Source organism: Kogia breviceps, chromosome 14 (genome assembly GCF_026419965.1).
Source record: "Kogia breviceps isolate mKogBre1 chromosome 14, mKogBre1 haplotype 1, whole genome shotgun sequence".
Lineage (NCBI taxonomy): Eukaryota > Metazoa > Chordata > Mammalia > Artiodactyla > Physeteridae > Kogia > Kogia breviceps.
In genome coordinates, this window is record NC_081323.1 from 20706957 (window position 1) to 20731751 (window position 24795).

Here is a 24795-nt window from a genome sequence, read left to right on the forward strand (position 1 = left end):
GCAGTTCCCTTTTATAGTGGGTAGGGCAGATAAACCATCTGGAGGAAGCTCTGTCCCCCTGCCACCCCCCAAACACTCCACTCCCTCAGCAGCCTCTGTGGGGTAGGGAGGTGGGAAGGAAACCCCTATTCTGTTATCATCCGTTAACACTTGTGCTCTAGAAATAACATGATTAAGTCCAGAGAACAAGGGTTGGAAAAGTGGGTGCAAAATGGGGGCCAAGGATCCCTGGGTGACAGGAGGGAACTCTGGTGGCCTGCTGGGAGGAGTGAGCTGTGGTGAGGCGTAGGGGTCAGAGACAAGCTTCAGTTGCTGCTGCTTTGCCCTGTAGGCTCTCTGAGGGCCCCTCCCTAGGTGGAGGGGTTGCTCATATTTCCCTTATCTCTGTGAGCCAGTGACAGCCTGTCCTCCAAGGCCACTGATCACATGGCATTGTTATCATCCTGTGCCTGTCACCAGCCAGGGCTGTGGGACTGTCGATTTCTGATGAACAGCACCTGAGCGCCAAAGGGAATCTGTTCTTGGCCTTATCTCCGGCCTGTGTATCCTGCTTGGGCTCCACGTTCACGGTCCCAGTGGAGCCATCACTGTACCAGTAGCAGTCCCTGGGGTACCCAGATAAGGCACTAGCTGTCTGTACCCTGAGCTCTGAAGTCAATGGCTGTGGGGAGGGAGTTACACCCAGACTGGCATCTCCAGGTCAGGTCAGTATCTCCGAGCATCTTTCTGGGGGCACTGTGGCAGTTCTGGCCATGCCAAAGGCACAGAACTAAGACTGCAGAATGTCCCCATCTTCAGCATTCACTAGCTGTGTGGAATTACACATCTTTCCACTTATGTACAGTTTCCTTCCCCGGCTGAACAAGGGAGGAAAAAGAGTCAGCACCAAGGACAGCGCATCGCAATGCTTTCCACGAAAAGGTGGAAGGAAGAAAAGGAGGGAGGGAGGGAGGGAGGGAGGGAGGGAGGGAAGGAGGAAAGGAGGAAAGGAAAGAGGTAGTGGGGAGGGAGGAGGCAGAGAATGGTGAGGGAAGGGGAAGGAGAATTCTTTTGCAGGCCAAATAATGCTGTGCTGTTTTGGGGTCTGTACTTTTCAACTTGCTCAGTGGTTGAAGAAAAGGTTGACTGTTTAACCAAGGCAGAATGAGTCAGGCTAAGTCTTTCTGATGTTAGACAGGAAGAACTTGGGGCAGTTAGAGATTCCACATCAATATCGGCCAAAGAAGGAACTTGAGGGAAATGACAACAATAATCAGTTAGTTTACTGTGTCATGCTCTCTGCTAAGTTCTTTATGTGCTGCAACTCATGTAACCCACCCACCAACCTTGTGATATAAGTGCTATCATATCCCTCATATTACAAATGAGGAAACAGAATATGAGTGAGGCTTAATAACTAGACTGAAGTCACACTATAGAAGATGGCAATGCCTGCGACTAGGGGAGAACAAAATCCCTGCTTATCTTCCCCTCCATTCCACCCCTTCCTGATCACCCCCCATCCTCTTAGAGTGTCTTGTATCTCTTTAAACTTTCAATACAAAACTAGTCTCTCATTGGCTCATGTATCCTCATGTTTGCAGAAGGGGAGTTCTGTGTTCCATCTTGTAACTTAAAAAGCTCTTTTAGATTCTCCTGGGCTGGAATCAGCCAGTGCATTGCTTGGTTCCCTATGTTCTGCAGCAGGGAGGTTGCTGATCAGGGAAGGCCCCAAGGTCTGACTTGCAGTCACTCTGTGGCTGATTCTCAAAGAGGGGTGATGTAAATGGACCTTTCATAGCATCAAATATAAGGTTATCTCAGGAAAGCTCCATGTGCCTTTGGCTGATCCAATGTGAAAGGAATAGCTGAAAAGCAGTATATACCCAAGGTCAAACTTTAACTTTGCTGTCAACCTTCAGTGATCTTGAGCAAAACACCTCTCCTCTCCATAAATCATGGAGGCCCCACAATTTCAAACAGGGCAGATACTTGGCACATGCTACTGAATAGGAGTGAGTTTTCTCCATCTAATTTTCTTTGGAAAGTCAAGAAGGGCTTCACTGCCTTGTAGCATAGCCCCATCTCTGTGTCTGGGGCTGTGTTCTATGCTGAGGATGAAACTGGAGGTAGAGATGTGAGGGGGAACACCTGATAGTGGGAGCTTAACCTTGGGCAATTTGGGGTTAGGTGGACAGCAGATGGGGAAAGGTTTGGGTAGCCTGGATAAGTGAGAGTTGTCACACACTCTAACTCTTTGGGAAAGCTCAGAAATCCTCCCTCATGCACGTAGGAATCTTCAGGGACAAAAATTCCTGGTGATCTGGTAGATATGACTTACAAAACTTCTAAGATCTTATCTAATATCTGGCTTAGTAAGCCAGAGAATGTAGAGGGATATTTTGAACGGTGAATCAGTTAATAGACAGATAATGCATGCCCAAGAATTCAAGCTTTACAGACAAAGATCCAGGTTCAGATTCTGGCTCGGTGACTCCATAGCTGTTTGACCTTGGGAAAGTCACATAGTTTCTTCATCTGTCTGAGGACAACTAAATTCAAGACATCTGATTAACCCCCAAGTTGACACGTCAAGTAAACCTTTGGATATAAAGGGCTGGACCTCAGAAGCGAGGATGGGGCTGGAAAAAGTAACATGGGAGCCATTGTCTAAAGATGATATTAAAAGCTATGAAAATGAGTGAATTCCCTTCAGGAGGTTGGGAGAGAGATGAGTTACTTTGAACAAGTTGCTCAACCTTTCTGTGTCTGTTTCTTTATCATCAAAATGGGGATGATATTAGTACCTTCCTCATTGGATCGTTCTGAGGGTAAGATTTAGATAAACCTTGTTCAAGCATTTAGGGTCTGGTATACGTTCAATATGGAGACTAATGCTATTAATCTTCACCCAGTCCTTCAAGACAGGTGTAATCATCCCCATTTTACAGACAAGGAGACTGAGGCTCAGAGAGTCTAAGGTTTCATGGCAGGTATGCAACAAATCAATGTCTACATGCAAAGTCCATGCCACACTGCTTCTAGCCTCTGGGGGAATACCATATGAACACATTAAAAAAATTGAAGGGGTGAGTTTATGAGTCTTGCCAGAAAGGACAAGGTTGACCCTCCAAGTGGCAGTGGTAGGAGACTCTGGGCTTGGAAGAAGGTGTGATTGGGTGCAAACTACCATAGTCTTTAGGATGAATTCCCAAGACAAAACCCCAAGTTATATGCACACTCAGTTTCCCATTTCACATGTGTGAATGCTTCCCTGGCAGTCAGTGTTTTCAGTGATTCCAGCTCCTCCCAGTTCCAGAAGCCAATGAAGCAATGTCCCTTCAAGGAGTGACTTAAAGCCAGTCCCATTTGCCTTCTCAGATGAGTCAGTGAGGCAAAAAATTTAGACAATAAAGAGAGTTAATGACAGTCCTCCCCAGCTGGCTGAGCTGGCCCTTGGGGAGAAGGAGTCAATGAGCTCCTGTCGCAGCTGTGCTGGCTCCTCAATTTCTTCATCTTCTCGCTCCTGCACAGCCCCCTTCCCTGCCTTGCTTGCTGCCTTGGACATTGATTGCAGCAACTCAAGCAGCGAAATGAGACCATGCAGGCTCTGGGGCATCTCTAGGTCAGTGGCGGGAGAGGAGGGCGGGAGGGAGGCAACTTGGTTCTCTTCGCAAATGATTGCACAACTTTCCTAGCTCCTCAAAAGAGGAACTTCCTCGGGAATACCATGGAGATGACATACAAACAAGATCCCTGGAACTCACGGTTAATAATACCATTAACAATAACTAACACTGGGGGGGGGTGTATTATGTCAGGCACTGGACCAAGTGTATTACATGCAGTACCTCATTTAGTTCTTACAACAGCCTTCCAATGCTGGTACTATTAGTATTCCCATTTTGCAGATGAGGAGACTGAGCTCAGAGAAGTGACATTTCCCTAGGGTCATACAACATGTACTTGGTAGATTTGGCTTTCTTTTTTAAAAAAAATTATTTATTTATTTATTTTTGGCTGCGTTGGGTCTTCGTTGCTGCACTCGGGTTTTCTCTAGTTGCGGTGCGTGGGCTTCTCATTATGTTGGCTTCTCTTATTACGGAGCACAAGCTCTAGGAGCACGGGCTTCAGTAGTTGAGGCACACGGGCTCAGTAGTTGTGGCTCACGGGCTCTAGAGCACAGGCTCAGTAGTTGTGGCACACGGGCTTAGTTACTTCGAGGCATGTGAGATCTTCCCGGACGAAGGATTGAACCCATGTCCCCTGCATTGGCAGGGGGATTCTTAACCACTGGGCCACCAGGGAACTCCCTGGCTTTCCTTTCATAAATGTATTTTTTTATTGACGTATAGTTGAATTACAATGTTGTGTTATTACTGCTATACAGTATCAGTTATATATATTCTTTTTCATATTCTTTTCCATTATGGTTTATCACAGGATATTAAATATAGTTCCATGTGCTATACAGTAGGACCTTGTTGTCTAACCATTCTGTATATATCACTTTGCATTTGTTAATCCCAAACTCCCATTCCAGCCCTCTCCCATGCCCTTCCCCCTTGGCAACCACCGGTCTATTCTCTATGTCCCTGATTCTGTTTCTTTTTCATAGATACGTTCATTTGTGTCATATTTTAGCTTCCACATATAAGTGATATCCTATGGTATTTGTCTTTCTCTTTTTGACTTATTTCACTTGTACTTGGTATATTTGGGATTCAAACTCCAAAGCAGGCTGGATTGCCTCTCTCCTTACACTTTGTCATGTAGAACAATAAGTCAGTTTCACTAATTTATTCAACAATTAGCCAGCCTGGTGTGGTAATGGTCACTAAACCAGGGGTCTATTATTCCCTTATTAGCCCTATGTCTTTACCAGTAAAATCTTGGGTTGTGCATTATCTTGATACTGGCTCAGTCACCTGGTTGACATTCTTGTGTTTGCGGTCAACTAGAACCTTCAAATCTTTCTCATATGAACTGGGATCGAGTCAGTATTGTCTGGCCTGAAATCATACAAAACACAATGATCTCAAAAGATTTTACTGCCATAGGGAATTGGTTTCCCTCCCCTAAGTAGTCCAAAATAGGGATATTACATTTAGATTGCATTTTACTTTTTCCTGTTGCTGTTGTTGTTTTTATCAAGGTATAACTAACTCACAGTAAAGTGTTCTAATCTCAAGTATACATCCCTCTTGGCGAATTTTCACCCAGATCAAAATAGAGAATATTTCCCCTATAGGATTCCCAGTCAATACCTCTACCCCAGAAGTGATCACTATGGGTTTCACTTTTAAATTTAAAGCATTTGCAATTACAACTTTTGCAAAATGAGATTTTAAAGTGTAATAGAATCCTTCCATCCTGGAAATTAGTTGTTCAAACTTTCCTCTTCCTCAATTGTTTCTAAGCTTTGCAAATCTATTTTCCTCCTGAGATTTGACAACTTTTCAATTTCATGTCTTCTATTTTTAAAATATTTTATATGTTTGTAAGGTTTGTATTTAGGTATTTAATTCACTTGGAATTTATTTGATTACTCCTCTGATGTGAAGGTCGAAACATATTTTCTTCCTAACCAATTAACTTATGCTATTTATTGACTGTTTCTCTCTAAATTGATCTTTGAAAGTTCTTTTATTATAAATTAAATAATTATATGTAACACATTTTCCATCCCCAAATTAGAATGCTAATGATACCCCCCTCACAAAATGAGAGTGAACATCAGACTATGTGGAGTAATTTAAGTATAGGCTCTGTCACAGTCACAGTTCTACCACATAGTGGGTTCTCAACACGTGGTAATTCCATCCCCTCCCACCCACTCCCATAGACACTCTCCTCTCCATGTTTAAGGCTCTGTAACTATGGAAAGAGGAAAAAATTTCTTACAAGACTGTCCAACAGGCTAACCTGGAGGTCAGATGTGCACCTAGAAGGTAGAAGACCTCTGATTTGGATGTTTATAGAAATTCTATTTATTTCCTGAGGGCCTGGATGTTGGATCAATTACTCCCAACTGACAGTTTTGAAAATGATGCCAGTGCATGATAAAATTTGCTGTGGCTCTTAGTGAAGTGATTAAGGTAAGTACAATGAAGGGAGTTTTATTGAAAGATGGAGAGAGTAGGTGATAGTTGATGTTCTTAAATGTCTTTTACTTGGAATTGTCCTTGATCGTTTTTAACTTTACTGGTTCACAAAACCTTAAATCTTGGAATAACATCAACTTTGAGGTTCATTGCCACATCTGCAAAACGGAATTCAACGATTCTGGGTTGACATTTTTTCCATTCCTCAGAGCACCACCCACTATACATTATAGGTAATCAGTAATCAGTAACTTTTGCAGACTTACTGAATGAATAATATTGTAGTATAACATCTGGCTGTGTGTTTATCATTGACTGGAAAGAAACTGTTGAAAGAGGCCGAACTTGGTGGACTGAGAAGTATGCACCAGGCATTTACCTCTGACAAGCTTTCCTCGCATATCCAGCCGTCAGCACCTCGGACAGCTCAGCTACAATTACACGGGTCTCCGAGGAAACCTATCTAAACACACACAAAGGCATTTTTACATCATCTTTTCTCCACTTCATTATTTAAACAAGAACCTCTTGTTCATACACAAGCTTTCCTCTTTGCTCGTTTAAACCTCCCTCTCAGATTGTTTGCCTCATGATCTGCAATTCCCCAGCAAAACGGCCAGCTTCAAATCTGAGCTTCAGAAATGCCAATTTTAATTAAAAGTGCAATTTTCAAATCCACCTAGAGCTCAGATAGATACGGCACACTTGCTGCCCTGTGATCTTTCTGGCTTCTTTGTTGATTAAAATGGGTGCTGCTCTAAGTGCTTTGTCAAATCTTCACAAAAACGAGAAGAAATTGACACTTACACCTTTATACCAGCAAGAAAGTGATATATTAGATTCACCTCTATTGTCACAAAAGCTTGCTTTTGGCTTAAAGGCAGCAAGAGGCCAAGAGGTCCCTAGTGATAACTCTCTTTCGATGCTTCAGCCTTAAAGGCTTTCTCTCCAGCTGGTGGTGGTGTAAGGAAGAGTTACTATGCCATTTTCCCATTGACTTCTCCACCCTTGTCTTCCTAGACAGTTCCCTTTGTGCCTATGCAAGGACTTTGAGCTTTTAGGGTAATGGTTCTCTAACTTTAGTGAATATAAGAAAAGCATTAAAAGCTCTCTTAGCAGATTCATTGGCTCTACTTCCTAGAGATTCTGATTCAATAGGATTTGGGTATGACGCCAGGATCTGAATTTTAATGAAGCACCAGATGATTCTGATGAAGGACGATCATACTCTGAGAAAATTTGTTCTAGCAATTCCCAGGAAATTTACCACAAGGATCTAAGCTGTAGAGTGGGTGAGAAACCCTGTGTAGGGAATCTAGAGGTGTGACCCTGTCCAGCTCTGATATTTGCATTCTGGTGTGCTTGGGCAACTCATTTCCCCTCTGTGTTATCATTTCTCTATCTTTATAGATGAAGGATTCTGGCTTCAGTTCCTGAGACCACTTCCAGCCCTCCCATCAGCATGCTGGGCTTCTCCCGGACATGACCAGAGTAGAGACCCCTCACTGAGGCTACAATGATACTTTCTTTTTCTTCCCTTTTTTAACAAAAATTATGAAATATACCACACATCTTGAAAAACTTATGACATAAATGTACATGGTTATTTAATAATTCTAAAGTAGACATCGGTGTGACTACCACTCAAATTTAAAAATGGAAAATTGGGGCTTCCCTGGTGGCGCAGTGGTTGGGAGTCTGCCTGCCGATGCAGGGACCTGGGTTCGTGCCCCGGTCCGGGAGGATCCCACATGCCGCGGAGCAGCTGGGCCCGTGGGCCATGGCCGCTGAGCCTGTGCGTCCGGAGCCTGTGCTCCGCAATGGGAGAGGCCACAACGGTGAGAGGCCCACGTATCACCATAAAAAAAAAATGGAAAATTACCTGAAACCCCCCATGTGATCCTTTACAATCATGCCCCCATCCTTCCCCTAGAATAAGTCACTATTCCATTTGCTATGGTCATTTATTTCCTTGCTTTCTTTTATAGTTTTACCACATTTGCATGCATCCCAAAACAGTATCTTAGTTTTGCCTACTATAGATTTAATAAAAATAGATTCCTGTTGTATGTATTCTTTGGCGTCAATATAAGAAAGATTTATCCATGTTGCTATGCATGGCTATAGTTCATTCATTTTCACTGATGTATAGTATTCTCTTGTATGATTACACCACAATTAATTGTTCTACTGTTGATGGGTATTTGGGTTGGTTCAAGTTATTAACCATTATAAACCATGCTGCTATGATCATTGTGTATGAATCTTCTAATGTTATGTACATAACTGTCTCTGGAAAGTAATGGAATTGCTGGGTGATAGGGCTTGCATATCTCCAACTTTGCTAGATAATGCCCAACTGTTTTATAAAATGTACCAACTTGCACTCCTATGAGCAATGACTGAGAATTTGTGGTACTCCTCCTTCTCTCCAGAATTCTATGGATACTCTGACTTTTCAGAGTCTTTGAACATTTTGATCCTTCTTTTGAGAGCATTCTCTTTCCCTATTTTCTTATTTATCTTGCTAAGTCTAGGCAGTCATTAAGGACTCTTAATCCTGGCAGCCTTCTCTGACTCCTCAAATCTGGGTTATGTGCCCCCCCATACTCCCATAGCCCCCTCCATTGTCCTCTCCATAGTATGTATCACATGTATTGTAACTTCCTATTCACTTGCCTGTCTTAACCACACCCCCACCCTCCCACTCATACACCAGACTGAAGGATCCATGAAGGCAGGGGTTGTATCTTGATCTAATGCAGTGCCTAGCACACAGCTCAATACATGACTGTTGAGTGAGTAGCATCCATTTCTGCCCTCAACTCTCGGCTCCCCTCAACCATTGAGAAGCCAGGTGAGCATTAAGGCTTTTCATAGAATTGTTGCCAAAACAACATAATAACTCTGGGGAAATTAATTGTTAGATCTGGCTCTCTCATTAGTAGCTCATCAAAGGACTGTGAGCCCCCAGGGGGACGCTTAAAAATAAGTAACCGATCAGCATGGAAGAAAGGGCATCCTCTTCCCAGCACACCCCCCCACTGTCACCACCACAAACACACAAACAGACACACCTCCTGCGAATTGCTGGGCCTGGCCATTTAACACAGTTATTACCAACACCCACTTAGTGAATTATGAGAAACAGCCTCGAGAGAGCTTTCAAAGATCTTCAAATGGATGTTTAAAAGCCTGCGGTTTCTCAGACAGGCTCAGCTAATGGCATTTATTACTTGGAGGATGGGGTATTTACATAAAGCTGGATTTTTTATTATAATGGTCAGATGGCTCCCGAGAGAGAGGGTGGAAGGGAGAAGGGAAGGTGAAGATACAAACCTTCTACTTAAATTTGATACGGACAGATGCTGTCAAACTTAGGGTAGGGGTTGAGTGGGGAGATCCTGGGGCAGGAGAGAACAAGAGAGTCAGCACCCTGGACAGCTCCAGGTGTCTGTCATTGATCTGTTGGCACACTCTCAGACAGTTCTTTCCTACTAGGGTCCTTCCATCGATGATTTATGGATGTCCCTCATTTATCCCAGCTATAGTCTGGAGTGAAGATAATCCAGGGTATTCACTATCTCCTGGCTTCACCAGCAGTTCTAGGGATTCCTATGTACTCATCTGCATGACAGTGGTGATGAAGATGAATTAATGCCAGTTGTTGCTGACTTCAAGGAGCTTGAATTCATTGTCGATTTCTAGATGATAAACCACCCCTAAAACTTAGAGGCATAACACAACAATTATTTATTGTGATTCTGCTGATTGGGTGATTCTTCTACTGGCCTTGCCTGGGTAACTTAACACAACTGTAACCAGCAAGTGGGTCCTTTGGGGCTGGGGGATAAGAAAGTGAGTACAAATCTAATGAAGGTGATTCCAGGAATGAGTCTGGAAGTTGTGTCTTCCAGGTGGCCAGCAATGAGAAGAACATTTTTTAAATTTTTATTATTATTATTATTATTATTTTGCGGTACAAGGGCCTCTCACTGTTGTGGCCTCTCCCGTTGCAGAGCACAGGCTCCGGATGCGCAGGCTCAGCGGCCATGGCTCACGGGCCCAGCCGCTCCGCGGCATGTGGGATCTTCCTGGACCGGGGCACAAACCCGTGTCCCCTGCATTGGCAGGCGGACTCTCAACCACTGAGCCACCAGGGAAGCCCAAGAAGAACATTTTAGGAAGATGAATCGGCATGTAAGCAAAGGTCTGAACTGGCTGGGGGCTGTTTGGGAGCCATGGAGATTGGGAAGTGGTTCTGAATGACCAGGTCATAAAAGGGAGAATGATTTCAGATGACTCTGGGGATATGAGTAGGGCATTGGATACCATGTAAGGAACTTGGCCATTACCTTGTAGATTTTGAGGAGAACTGGAGTGACAAATACTACTTAAAAGAATAATGACCAAATACCAGGCACATTACTGAGCATTGGAAAGACAGCATTTAATCCTTGCTATTATCGTCATTTTACACATGAATAAAGTGAGTCTTACCCAGGGTCGCATAGCTAATAAGTGGTAGGGATGTGATTCAGAACCAAGAATCTGGCTTTAGAACTGGTTATTCTCATTGCTATATTCCATAGTTCTTCTGGGGGACCTTGGAGTTTGGAGGGTGACAGGTAATGAGAAATGAGGTAAAATTAAATTTTCATTTCAGAAAAAAGGGGGAAGATTCCATAATGAAATAAATATGGAGGGCTTCCCTGGAGGCACAGTGATTAAGAATCCGCCTGCCAACACAGGGAACACGGGTTCGAGCCCTGGTCCGGGAAGCTCCCACATGCCGCGGAGCAACTAAGCCCACGCTCCACAACTACTGAGTCTGCGCTCTAGAGCCCGCAAGCCACAGCTACTGAGCCCCTGTGCCACAACTATTGAAGCCCGCGTGCCTAGAGCCTGTGCTCCTCAACAAGAGAAGCCACCACAATGAGAAGCCCATGCACCCCAACGAAGAGCAGCCGCCCCTCGCCACAACTAGAGAAAGCCCTAGCTCAGCAATAAAGACCCAACGCAGCCAAAAAATAATAAAATAAAAATAAATAAATAAATATGGAGAACACTGGATCAAACAAAATTTATCAAGTTTCTTTACTGCTGGCCCCAGAGCCTAACGTGATATACAAATATGCACTAGAAAGTAAGCTCCATGAGTGCAGGGATTTTTTCCTCTCTTATTGACAGCTCTTTCAATCCCCAACACCCAGAAGGGTGCCAGACATATAGTAGATGCTCAATAAATGTGCACTGAATTAATTACTATTGGGACTCTCCAAGGGCTTCCATATTCCAAGATTATTTAACTGTAGAATAGTCCTTTACCATGACTTTTTTTTCCTATTGAGTCTTCAAGGAACAGTAATGCTTTTAGAACACAGTTGAGAAATTTAGCCTGAGAGTACATGAAAATTAAATCTAATTTTTATTGTGTACCCACTGTGTTTCAGACACTTTCCTTTTTTCATCCACTCATCCATGCCTCCAGGAAACACAAACTAAGAGCTTGCCACGCATTAAGTCCCCTACAAAGTACTAGGGGACAAAGATAAGAAGACATGTCTTATGCCCTCAGGAAGAACCCAGTCAGAGGGCATTTGCTCATTCTACATAGGATTTAATTTTATGAAATTTGCAACAATTTTGTGCCGTTTTCTATCTAATTAAGAGACCTGAGGCTCAGAGAGGTGAAATGACTTTCCTAAGGTCTTAGCACAGCCAGGTGAAGATGGCTGCCCCTCGCATGATGGACACCCCTCTCCTACTCAGCTGGTGGAGGAGAGAAGCAGCGGATGGCCTGGACGATTCCACTCCACCCACACACTAGAATCCTGGAGAGTCTGGGGCCAGGGCTGTGCTGTTTCTTCAAACAGGTGAACTGAGGTTGTCACTGTTTTTTCCTGATGTGGGAATAACCTGCTTCTCAGTGGTCAGACCATGAAGGAGAATTCTGAGGCAGAGAAGCAGCTGACCCCAGATTGTGACTAGGACCTCCTGGGCCACCCAGTAGGTGAATCCTTGCTGCAGATGCCCATTCCTTAGCCAACAAACATCTTCTTGCTGTGGGAGCAGGTGAGGTATGAGGAAGTTCCTCCCATCACCAAAGGGTCCCACCTCTTGTGGTCACACAGGCACACACATACATGACTGTGCACACATATGCAGAGACAGGCACAAACGTGCATAAAGACTAAAGCACATAGGCACGTGCACATGCACACCCATAACAGGGCACAAAAATGCATGCACACAAAGAGCACACCCGCATAGATGAACACACCGGGCTCTGCACAGGCATACACAGTCACGTACCTAATAGCCATCTCTCACTCTCCATGCTGAAGTCCCTCCCTGGAAGGAGGAGGTGACTGGGAATGAGATGAGGCAGGGAACCAAGGCAGAGTGGGCCCATGGGAGTAGGTGACATGCTGTCCCTAGACATGGCAGCTCTGGCCCAGGCTGGCTGCTTTCAAAAGTCTCTCCTTTCAGCCACAGGTTGCCCACTGGCTGTGAGGCCTCAGCACACCCGGCGTCTTGGAGTTGCCAGCTCTTATAACAAAGCAATCACCTTGACGGGGGAAGAACTTAAAAGAGGTTCCCAGGATCAGGGGTACTTGTGCAACCCCATTTAACAACCCTGAAATAAGTCGAATTAACTCCATCATTTGGGGAGTCAGAATTGTCACAGCACTTATTTCCTAAAATCAAATGTGATCAGTTTCAAATCCCCATCCAGCTGGCCAAGAAGAAAATTCAACTAGGCATATTGAGCTTCCTCCACCTCACCTCCGCCTCCGCCAGTTGAATTGAGGTCATAAGGGTTTACTCAGAGCAGGTCACTTGGGGGAGAATCCTCTCGCACTCCATTCCCACGGGTCGCTATTGAAATGCTCATTGTTCAAACTCATATACAGTCATCTCTCTGTATCTGTGGGGGACTGGTTCCAGGACCACCACCTTCCTGGTCCATCCCAGGATAACAAAATCTGCAGATGCTCAACTGCCTTGTATAAAATGGTGTAGTACAGTCGGCCTTCTGTATCCACAGGTTCTGTATCCACGGGTTCTGCTCCTGTGGACTCAAACAACCTGCGGATACCGAGGGCTGACTGTAGTCCTTGAAGACATGTGGTTCTGAGGTCTGAATGTCAACCATGTACACAGGGACCCTTGCTGGGTCTGAAAACCCCGATGCCCTTCCTAGAGACAGGCTCCCAGGTGGCCTTCCTTAGCATTCTAGAGCTGTAGAAGTCGGTATGCAAATTGTCACATACAGACACTCCCTGAATGAGACTCACAATAGTGTCCTGGAGAACAATCAGTTAAAAGGAAGGGAACCGCTGAAATATGTCTTCCTTTATCAGTCCGATTCTCCAACAAAATTGAATGACTCCACCACGCTTAATTCAAATGAAATGCACGTTCTCAGCGCTATAAAAATAACTTTATCACAGTCAAGAAGAGAATGATTAGAAGAAATGAATATGTGGGTGATTGAATACAGGATGTCCAGTGACAGTGGATGGAGGATGAGGACTGCTATCTCGGTTCAGCCTCAGCTGGGCTTATGATGCGCCCAGGGGCTGCCCCATCCCTGAGCAGAGACAGGATGGTCACAGGGTAAATGCTGCCCCAGACATACCTGGCAGCCATCACCTGGCACACCGACTGGTTGGCTGGGCTGGCCCAGCCACACCCGGCCTCCCACTGTCGTCAGCACAGAGGAAGCAAGATTGTGGTACCTGGGGTCAGACTGACAGGGCTTGGATGCCAGCTGTCCCACGTATAATAGCTGTGCAGCCTTAGGTAAGCTGGCTAACCCCACTATGCCCCCCTTTCTCCTTCTGGAAAATGGGGATAATGATAACAATGGGGGCTTCATTGAATTTGCTGTGAAGATTAAATGTTGTAACACACCTAAAGTACAGTAACAGTCCCAGTGGAGGCCAGGGCCAGCTGACTCAGTGCTCGTGTTTTCACTCACTCAGGTCTGTGTGGCCCTGGGCCTGGCTGGGGGCAACGTGGAGCCTCTGATCCCCTGGGAAGGGGATCATGTTAGCTGGGAGGAGCCTTGCATGTGCCTGGGAGGATGCTTTGACGCTTTCCAACAAGCCATAGCGTTTACCTACTGTGCTGCGATGTGGTAATAGTGCAGCTTCTGGAGCCAACTTCTCGGGTTCAGATCCTGGTCCTGCCACTTACTAGCTATGAGAATTTGGACGTGTTATTCCACCTCTCTGAGTCTCAGTTTCCTCATCTGCATAATGGGGGCACCAACAGTCCTTGGTTCACGGGGTTGATGTAACAACTAAATGAGGCAGCTCATTGCCCTGGGGTGAAGGAGGCACTCAATAAACATAGCTATTACTCATCTATTATTGCGGTGGTATCTCATGGCACCACTTCTCACATTCTGCCTCTAGAGTTTATCTGCTAGGTGTTGAAGTGACCATTTATTCATTCATGGATTTCTAGAAGAAACTGCTATTGAGGGCTGGGCCTGGGATTCAGTGATAAACAAGCAAGGCCTGGTCCCTGCACTGCCTCTTTCATTCATTCAACAAATATCAGCCAGTGCTGCTCCAAGACCTGGGGATGCCACAGAGAACAGAGGAGAAACCCTTGTCCTCAAGAAGTTCACAGTCTAGTGGGGGAGACAGACAGGAAACCAACGGACAAATCCAACTACAACTTCAGGTGGTCATTACTGTGGAGAAAGAGTGGGCAGGGGCAGGGCACGGGGAGCTATGGGGAAGGTTCTGCTGAATCCAGCAACATTCCCTCCTTCCCTGCCTCTCAGGAGTGGTGCCACCTTCCACAGGGTCACCGAAGTCACAATCCGGAGGTGTCCTCAGCTTCTCCTCCCCCTCTCCCTAAATATAACCAGTCACTAGCTCGGTAGATTTTACTTCCTAAATAGTTCTTCATGTCTTCTCTCTGTCCCCCTGACCCACCTCTCTCAGGTTTCACAACACCCTCTCCTGCCAGAAGAACAGCAGCGTCCTGGTTCCTGGTGTCCTGGACTCCAGCCTCCCTGCCCCATCCCTCCAGCCCCCAAAGCCAGAGGGATCTTTCTAGAACACAAATGTGATCAAGACCCACTACCCACACCAACCTCGTTGCCCTGCAGATCCTGTTGCCCTCAGTTACAGCCCCAGGTCCTTTGCCTGGAATGCAAGGCCCTCCAAGACCAAACCCCATCCACCCCGGCTCCAGGCATGTGGACTCGCCTCCTCCAGGAGGCCTTCCCACATCTCACAGGGTAAGACCCGGATCCCGCGACTTGGCGTAGGACTGATCAGAACTCACCCCCAAACTCCCTTCCCACCCGCCTCCCCAGTCTGAATAACGGGCTGGGCGGGGGGTGGGGGGAGGCGCTCCCTGTCGGCGACCATGTGCCGATAGCCCGGGGCGCCTGGGAGCCGGAGAACAAAGAGCCGGACGCCCGCACCTGCCGGAGCCTGAGCGCTCCCCCCAACCCTGCCCCAACCCCCACCCCCCGCTGCCACGCCCTCTGCGCCTGCGCGGGGCGGGCGCTCGCCACAGGCCGGGCTACAGAGGTCGGAGGTCGGGTCCGGCGCTGGTTCTCTGGTCCAGAAGTGGGATCTGGGGGAGGACCGGAGGCGGGCCTGGACGCGAGATAAGGAGGTGCTCGCTCGCTCGCTCTGCCGCCATCCGTGGACGAGTAAAAAGCCCTGCTTTGCTTTTGCTGTTCCACTTGGAGCCCAGCGGAAAATTGTTGCCGGGAAAATGAGAGCCCTGTGATTAAACAACGGCAGGAGGGGCCAGGACGCCGGTCTGGGGGGCCTTTAGCGTCCCCTCCCTCCCCGCCCTGGGAGAATTGGCGGCGGAGAGAGAGAGGAGCTAAGCCTGGGGTCCCCAGCGGATACGGGGCCTGCCAGACTGGGCCCAACCTCGAGTGTTTCCGTACATACAGCGTTCTATCAGGGCACTGGGTTGGACCATCCTTTCTGACTCCCAGGGCTGAATAAATCCTGACTCCTCACCATGGCGACGAGACCGTGTGGGATCAGGCTCCGCCCCCGCTGCAGCCCATGCCCACCACGGTGCGCTTTAATGTGCCCCCCACATCAGTGTCCTTTCTGTTTCCTGGACAAGCCACTCGCTTTCGTGTTCTCGGGTCTTTGCACGTGTTCCTCCCTCTGCCTGGAAAGCTGTTGACCCACTCTGCTTGACTGGCTCCTTCCCTCTCGGCTAACTGTCACCTCCTCCAGAAGCCCTCCCTGAACATCCTTTCGGAAGTAGAATCCGCACACTAACGTTAGTCCCTATACCACCCTGTTGATTTTCTTCTCTTTCAAGGCATGGCAAATTTTGTAATTAGACATTGATGGATTTAAAGCTTCATCAAAGCAGCCTCTTTCTCCCTCACTACCCCTTTCTCAAGTACCCAGCTGAGTGCCTGGCCTGTCTTAGCTTCTTCTATTTTTCCTTCTCCTCCTCTTCTCGCCTTTCTCCTCCCCCTCCCCCTCCTTCTTCCTGAGAAGTGAAGGCTCAAGGGAGCTACGGTGGAAGAGAAGGTGGCAGGGTGGACAGATCAAAGAGCGCATCTCCTTGGCAGGTCAGGTCAGGAAAGGCCGGTGCTCATGGTGGGCGGGGTCTTCTCTGACCTGACTCCCGAGGCCCCCATGCCCGTCCAGCCTCAGACTCTGAGAACCTGGCACTGAAGGGCTGCACTGACCCGTACAGGAGCCGCAAGCCACATGGCTATTGGCCACATGAAAGGTGGTGAATCCCGCTTGAGATGTGGAGCAAACATAAAATGCAAACGGAATTTTGAAGCCTTAGTGTGAAGGAAAGTATGTAAAATAGCTCATAACTTTTTATATTGATTCTATGTTGAAATGATACTATTTTGGATCCGTTAAGTTAAATAAAATATATTCCTAAAATTAACTTCACCTGTCTTGTTATTTTTTAAAAATATGGCCACTAAAAAATGTAAAATGATATATGTGGCTTACATTTATGGCTTGCAGTATATTTCCTCTGGACAGTGCTGAGCAGAGTGTCTGATTAACTCCATAGGTCTGCCCCTCAGCCCCTCAGCCCCTAGCCAGCCATATTCAAGGGGAGGAGAATAAACTCTACCTCTTGACGAGAATGTGCAAGAATTTGGGGGAACGTTTTAAAGCCACCACAGTATCCTTTGGCTCTCTACTAGCCAAGTAAAAACACTCTGGGATCAGGAAGATCTGCATCCAGTTGGCTCCACCATGTATCTACTCGGTGCCCCTGGACAAGTCACTTCACCTCTCTGAACCTCAGTTTCCCCATCTGTGAAACATGGGTAATATTATTTGTCTCACAGTTTTTTGGAGGATTAAATGACATGTGGATGGCTCTTGACACAGTGAGCCCTCAAAGATAGCTGTTGGCATCATTATATTATTTAAAACACTCTGGGGCTTCCCTGGTGGCGCAGTGGTTGAGAGTGCGCCTGCCGATGCAGGGGACACGGGTTCGTGCCCCGGTCCGGGAGGATCCCACATGCCGCGGAGCGGCTGGGCCCGTGAGCCATGGCCGCTGAACCTGCGCGTCCAGAGCCTGTGCTCCGCAACGGGAGAGGCCGCAACAGTGAGAGGCCCGCGTACCGAGAAAAAAAAAAAAACAACACTCTGAAGGTCATCTCGGGGGATGACCTCTGCCCCCAGCCCCCCCTCAATCTCTGGGCTCCCAGCAGAACTTCAACAAACACAATGGAAACTGAATGAGGACAAATGGGACCTGGGGACAACGCCTGCACCCACAAACCCCAAGCAGAGCACAGGGAGTGTCTCGGCTAGCCTGGGACCCTCTCAGAAGCGACAAAGATTCTCTCCTTGACCAAACTCCAGCTGCTTTTCTGAGCCCTCTTCTCAGCCAGGCCTCGACCTGGGCCTATAAGACTTGAACAAACACTAACATAGTTTCTAAGAGCTCAAGGCCACTTCCCTAGGATACCTTAAGCCCCCCTTAAAGTGCCTGCCTGGGAAAACTCAAGGCTGCCTAATGAATTGACCATTTCTTCCAACCAACACCTGAAAATGGGCCGCTGTCTCCCTGCCTCTGCGGGAGGGTGGGAGCAAACCCAGATGGGTTTCACATGGACCCACCCCCAATTTCCACTTCTTGTAAGTTTTCACTGACTCCACTGAGCCCCCGCTCACCACCCCCATCCCCTCATTCTCCCTTTGACACGACCGGTCACCGCTGTACAAATCAGGGTTGAGTTCAGTTCACACTGGACTCTTTTCCTTATTGTAGTAGTATGTTACTGATTAAAAACCGCCCTTACCACGTTCAGCCAGCGTCCAGCTTTGTTTATTTTTGACAGATGACACTAGGGGAAGTATGCAGTGGCCTGGCTGATCCCCATTCTGGGCTCCATGGCTCCAAGGGCTACCCACAGCCCCCAGTCTCCTCCAGGCCTCTTTCTGAATGCTCAGGCTTCTTACCCTCCAGATTAAGGCAGAGTTCCCTGCTTTTTTAAAAAAAAAATATTTTATTTTTAAATTTTTGGCTGTGTCGGGTCTTAGTTGTGGCATGAGGGCTCTTCATTGCGGCGTGTGGGCTCAGTAGTTGCTGCGCACAGGCTTAGTTGCCCTGAGGCATGTGGGATCTTAGTTTCCTGACGAGGGATTGAACCCACGTCCCCTACATTGGAAGCCAGATTCTTAACCACTGGACCACCAGGGAAGTCCCAGAATTCCCTGTTTTAATCATCTACAAATCACCATCAAAAGTTATGCTTTATCTGTATGCCATCTGTACTATTAATTATTTACTTAATATTTTTCTTTAAATTGACTCTACTGGTACTATTTTCAGCTATTTTACTAAATTTCAACTATTGCTATTTGCTATTTTTACATTTATTTAATAGGGAATTCATATTATTGCCATAAATGGAAAACCAGTATCTCTGGCCATAATAGTAAAATACCTATAAACACAATGAAGCACCACAATGCTACAAGCCTCAAGCCAGACAAAGCTGCTTGCTTTCCCCTTAAAAAAAGGAGATTGGAAGTGCTAGGCGAGTGTTAAAGACACACCAGCACCAAGCTGCTACTTTCTTCTCTGCCCAAGCAAAATTGAAATATGACTAATGAGGGCATGTCCTTCTCAAAACAGGATTTACCTATTTGAAGCCAGGACATAGCACTAAACTATGCAGGTGATTTAAAATCCAGGCCTGGAAGTGGTGTATCGGGTGAGGTCATTAAGGGCTGATCTTCTGAGCTAAATAATAACAGGACTAGTCACAATAACAGAGATTACTCATTGTGCACTTATGTGCCTTACACCGTGCTGGTCACTGTAAGTATTAGTTTGTTTAATCCTCGCATCAACCTCAGTTTATCAGTGCTTTTAACCACTGCCTGGTATCTTGCCTCTCACATTGAAGAAGGATCTAGTATTTGCATCCAACATGAAGATGCTGGTGACAGGGGCTGCCGGGAGGGCTGAGAAGATGCAGGGCCTGCTGTGGGCCATGGCCACTTGGCTCCCAGCACCAGTGGCTTGATTGCATCCAAGACCAGTCTTCCCATTTACAAGTTGTGTGACCTCGGGTAAGTCATTTAACCTTCCTGAGCCTCAGTTTTCCCATCTGTTAATGGGGCCAGCTTGAGGCTCTCCCCTCCTGGCCTGACTCAGATTCAAGTGGAAACTAAAGGCAAGAAAGCACTTTGTCTGTGGTCCATGTGTTGGTGACTGGCCTAATGAACATCTTGCTGAAGATCACTGCAGAAACTCCCTCCCCAAAAATGCAATATAGAAGCCACACAAGAGAGTAAAAAAAAGACACCTAATAAGTAATAAGGGCAAACACCTAGTACTTACTATATCTTAGCACTATTCTAGGTACTGCACATATTGACCGATTGCTACCTCACAACAATCCTACAGGGGAGGTGTTTGTTATTTTCATCCTTGTTTTGTAGAGTGGGAAACTGAAGCACAGAGAGGTTAGGCAACTGGCCCAAGGTCACCCTGTGGGAAGTGGCAGAACTAGATTTGAACCCAGGCACCTGGGCTTCAGGATCAATCCCCTTAACCACGACTCTGCTGCATCTTCACATTTACAGTAGACAAACTAGATGATCCGGTAGTCAACACAGTTGGGGTAAATCCCCTGTCTTAATTAAGCCCTGATTGGTTTATAGTAAAAAAAACTTCTAGTTCTGATGAGAAAGGGGAATATCTTTAGGCAAGTCTTGTTTACTCTCCACTCATGTGATTGCAAGTCCTCCAGTCGTGGTTGGCAGGGAAAGATTGAAGACTGATACAGCAGCGCAGGAAGAGCCCTGAGCTCATTGCAGAGAGAACCTGAGTGCTACCGACTTGCAAATGTTTGCCCTCCCTGGGTCTCCAAACACAACAACAGCGACAACAAGCGCTCACAGGTGTCAGGAACTGTGCCAGGCATTTTCCATGCCTCACAATGGGGCTCTGAGGTTGAGGTTTGGATCATCACCTTCGCTTAGGGGATGGAGCAACTGAGGCTCCCTTCTTGGGAGGGTGGGCAGAGGGTGTTCCTGGCCAGAGAGGGAGGCGCAGGCATTCTCTGGGTAGGGAGGGGGAGGGGCGGGGCCAGCCTGGTCTCTTTCACATCTATGAATAGTTAAAAGGCAATTACGATGCTAATTTGCAGAGCTAATGGCTACAGCTTCCAGTGAGGGGGAGCTGGGAGGTACTATCTGCCAGAGCTGCCAGCCAGCGCCCTGCAGGGACAGTTCCCTTGAGATCCCTGGACCATGGCCGAGTCTAGGCAGAGACACTGGCTCCTTGTCTCTAAAATGTAGTGGCCCCTGGTCCCAGACAAGACTCAGCTCTGCTAGGTCCTTCCTCAGTGTCCCTCAGAATGAAAGCAGTGTTGCTTGGACTTCAGGCCAGTAGTCAGGAGGGGGCTGCAGACTCCAGGGGCCATGAAGATGCTCAGGAAATTTTTTCATCTTCCCCCTCCCTGGAAAGAAAACAAAAAGAACAATAATACTCACAAAACAAGATGTCCTTATCTATTGGAAGCAGGCTGCCTGTGTGACTCACTAGCCGTGTGACTTTGGGCAATGTCTTTTATTCCTGTTCCTCGGTTTTCTCATCCGTAAAATGGGGATGAAAAGAATGCCCATCTCATAGGGCAGGTATCAAGTTTAAATGACACAATGCCCATAAAGCCCTTGGCATGATACTGGAACTGGAATGGAGGTGATTGTGGGCAGGGTCCTGGGGATGTCACGCTGAGTAAGATGCACAAGATCCCAGCCTTGTCGTGGAGAAAGAGACAGTTAAACAAGTGATCAGAGAACAGCATGAAAAGTGCTACAGTGGGGAAGGTCGAGGGAGCTGTAGGCTCATAGTGATGGAGGGGCATAATCCAGATGGGGTGGGGAGTGGCAGGCAGGGAGGGCTTCATGGAAGAGGGGGCATCCCAGGAAGGCCAGGTGTGGGAATCAGTTAGTAGGTCAAAGACTGGGGTGAAGGAGTGGACGATGCTTCCAGGAGATTCCTTCTCCATCACTATCCCATCAGCAAATCCATCAGTGCTTGGCAGAGCCCTCTCCAGGCCTCACACACGTGAAGTTGGCTCAGAAGTCACATTTCACTTGGAAGTCAGGGCTCGAGGACTGAGCTGTAGGAGTGGTTGATATGATACTTGCACACATCATGGACATAACAGACTAAGGGAATTACCCACAGTTACCTGTGATGATGTCATTGTGACTGATGCTGGAATACATGGCAAAAGTGTCCCTCAAGTGGGAGAGAGAGACAAGGACAAGGGCTGCCAAAAGAGAGTGAGGAAATTGCTTCTTCCACTGAGCTCTTGTCAAGGGGTCTCCAAGAAGGAGGAAAACTCTGGAGGCAGCAAGGGGGAAGTCCTAGACCTGCAAACCACCCGGAATCCCTCCATGTCACACAGAAGACCCTCCATGGCTCTGCCCTCTGCTCTTCCTAACCCAGGGCTTCTCAAATGTAAGCATGCACCAGAACCATCTGAAGGACTTGTTAAAACAGCCTCTGGCCCCAGCCCCAGAGTTTCTGATTTAGTAGGTTTGGGGAAAGGCCTCAGAATTTGCATTTCCAAGTTCCCAGGCTGCCGATGCTGCTGGTCAGTGGATCACACTTTGAAAACCCAGGTCTCCAGCCACATCTCCTCCCATTCCATCCCACACCTTCTACACACCACAGCCTTGCCCCACCCCATGCCTGTTGGCCACGATCAGTGGCTTTTTGTTTTGTTTTGTTTTTTAATCTTTTGGCTGCTTGGCATGTGGGAATCTTAATTCCCTAACCAGGGATAAAACCCACGCCCCACCCCCTGCATTGGAAGCGTGGAGTCTTAACCACTGGACTGCCAGGGAAGTCCCAATCAGTGGTTTTGATATGTGGTAGGGGTCCAGAAAATCTGACCCAACCTCACAGAATGAGACAATGGAATTTTGAAATGAATTGAATACAAGACATGAACAAAACAAAACAAAAACTAAGCTAAAATGAACCCTCTGAAGCTGCCCTGCTAGTTTATGTGGAGCTCTGCAACTCCGAGTCTCAAAGTATGAGTGCACACGTGGGGTCCTCTCTGCTCCAGCCCTCCTGAAACCCGCCTGAACACCCTGTTTTCCAGCCTCTCTCCACACCCAAGCAGGCTAAGTAGAGTTAGTCACTGAGGCCAGCAGACAGTGTGGGCTCAAGAGGCACATGTATGACACATATGTCTCTACTTTCCTTGCCTACCCACTGCAGACATCACTAATCAATCACAGATCTCTGGAACTGACTTAGCTTCAGAATGTTTCCCAATATGGTCCAGACACCCATTTCCAAATAAGCAGAGCCAGTACCCAAATTTAAAACTATGTGGTCTGGTCAGGAACTGAGATTGCCTTCCTCACCTCCTTTTTCTATTTTTTTTTTTTTTTTTTTGCAGTATGCGGGCCTCTCACTGTTGTGGCCTCTCCCGTTGAGGAGCACAGGCTCCGGATGCTCAGGCTGAGCGGCCATGGCTCACGGGCCCAGCCACTCTGCGGCACGTGGGACCTTCCCAGACCGGGGCACGAACCCGTGTCCCCTGCATCGGCAGGTGAACTCTCAACCACTGAGCCACCAGGGAAACCCCCTCACCTCCTTTTTTGACCCCTCTAATTACAGATGACTTCTACTCATTATCTGCTTCTGTCTCAGCTCCTGGTTCTATTCTCTTGTGTCTCTGCCATCTCTTGATACTCCACAGCCCTCCAGCATTTTAGACTTCAGCTCTCTTGGGTGGCATTTTGCTTTGGAGCTTAGCACAGGGCCCAGCAATATCAGGTACCTAAGCCATGTTGTTGATATCTGTGAATCTATGAATGAAAAAAAGTAAGTTTTCCTGATGTCTCGGTTATTATTGCCTAACAAGCTGCTCCAAAACTTACTAGCTTTCGGAGAAAACCATACTTTGAAAAGATACATGCACCCCAGTGTTCACTGCAGCACTATGTACAATAGCCAAGACGTAGAAGCAACCTAGATGTCTATCAACAGAAGATGTGGTACATATATACAATGGAATATTACTCAGCCATAAAAAAGAATCAAATAATGCCATTTGCAGCAATGTGGATGGACCTAGATATAATCACACTAAGTGAAGTAAATCAGACAAAGACAAATATCAGATGATATCACTTATATGCGGAATCTAAAAAGATGCTACAAATGAACTTCTTTACAGAACAGAAACAGACTCACAGACTTCAAAAACTAACTTATGGTTACCAAAGGGGAAAAGTAGGGGGGAGGGATAAATTACTAGATTGGGATTAACAGATACACACTACTATATATAAGATAGATAATCAACAATAGATAGGACCTATGTATAGCACAGGGAACTCCACTCAATATTCTGTAATAACCTATACGGGAAAAGAATCTGAAAAAGAATGGATATATGTATATGTGTAACTGGATCACTTTTCTGTACACCTGAAATTAACCCAACATTGTAAATCAACTACACCCTAATATAAAATAAAAATTGATTTAAAAATACTTACTAGCTTAAAGCGAGAATAATTTTATTTGCTTGTGATTCTGTGGGTCAAGGACTTGGTAGGGTTCAGCTGGATGATTTCTCTGCTTCACATGCCATCATGTGACTTCCTCATATGGCAAATGATACAGATTTCAGGAGAGCCTTTTCACATGGCTGCTTGAGCTTCCTCACATCATGGTGGCTGGGTTCCAGGAAGGAGTATTTCAAGTGACAAAGGCAGAAGCTGCTGATCTCTTAGGACCCAGTTTCAGAGTTACACAGTGTCACTACTGTCCCTTTCTACTGGTCAAACAGGCCACAGAGCCAGCCCTGATTTAAGAGGAAGGGAAATAGACTATACTTGTCCATGAGAGGGGTGGCAAAGAATTTGCAGCCACCTTTAAGCCACCAAGTCTGGGGAGTTTAGGGTTATGGCATCCGGTATGTGCTCAATAAATATTTCTTCATGAATGAAGAAATCGATGCCATCGCCAGCACTGGCCGGGGCTCCCACAGTTCACACCCTATCACCCAGCTCCCCGGCCTGCCCAATTCCCCTGCACAAAACCAGACTCAGCTCCTGGCCCAGCTGCATGCTACTGTGATTGGTGGATTCCTACACCCAGCCTGGTATGTGGGAGGCAAGAGGGAGGTGCAGGCCTTAAGAGTGGGAACCCCACCAAGGGG

The 24795-nt window shown here is 46.8% G+C and overlaps 1 long non-coding RNA gene across 2 annotated transcripts in view; it reads left to right on the plus strand.

Moving 5' to 3' along the window:
• The window catches only part of LOC136792527 (uncharacterized), a 37466-nt gene extending 22048 nt beyond the window's left edge, over positions 1 to 15418 (plus strand). For both annotated transcript variants that reach the window (XR_010836444.1, XR_010836445.1), the window contains exon 3: positions 15050 to 15418. This is a non-coding gene — a long non-coding RNA (uncharacterized lncRNA). The remainder of the gene's footprint in view (positions 1 to 15049) is intronic.
• The last annotated feature ends 9377 nt before the right edge of the window (positions 15419 to 24795 follow it).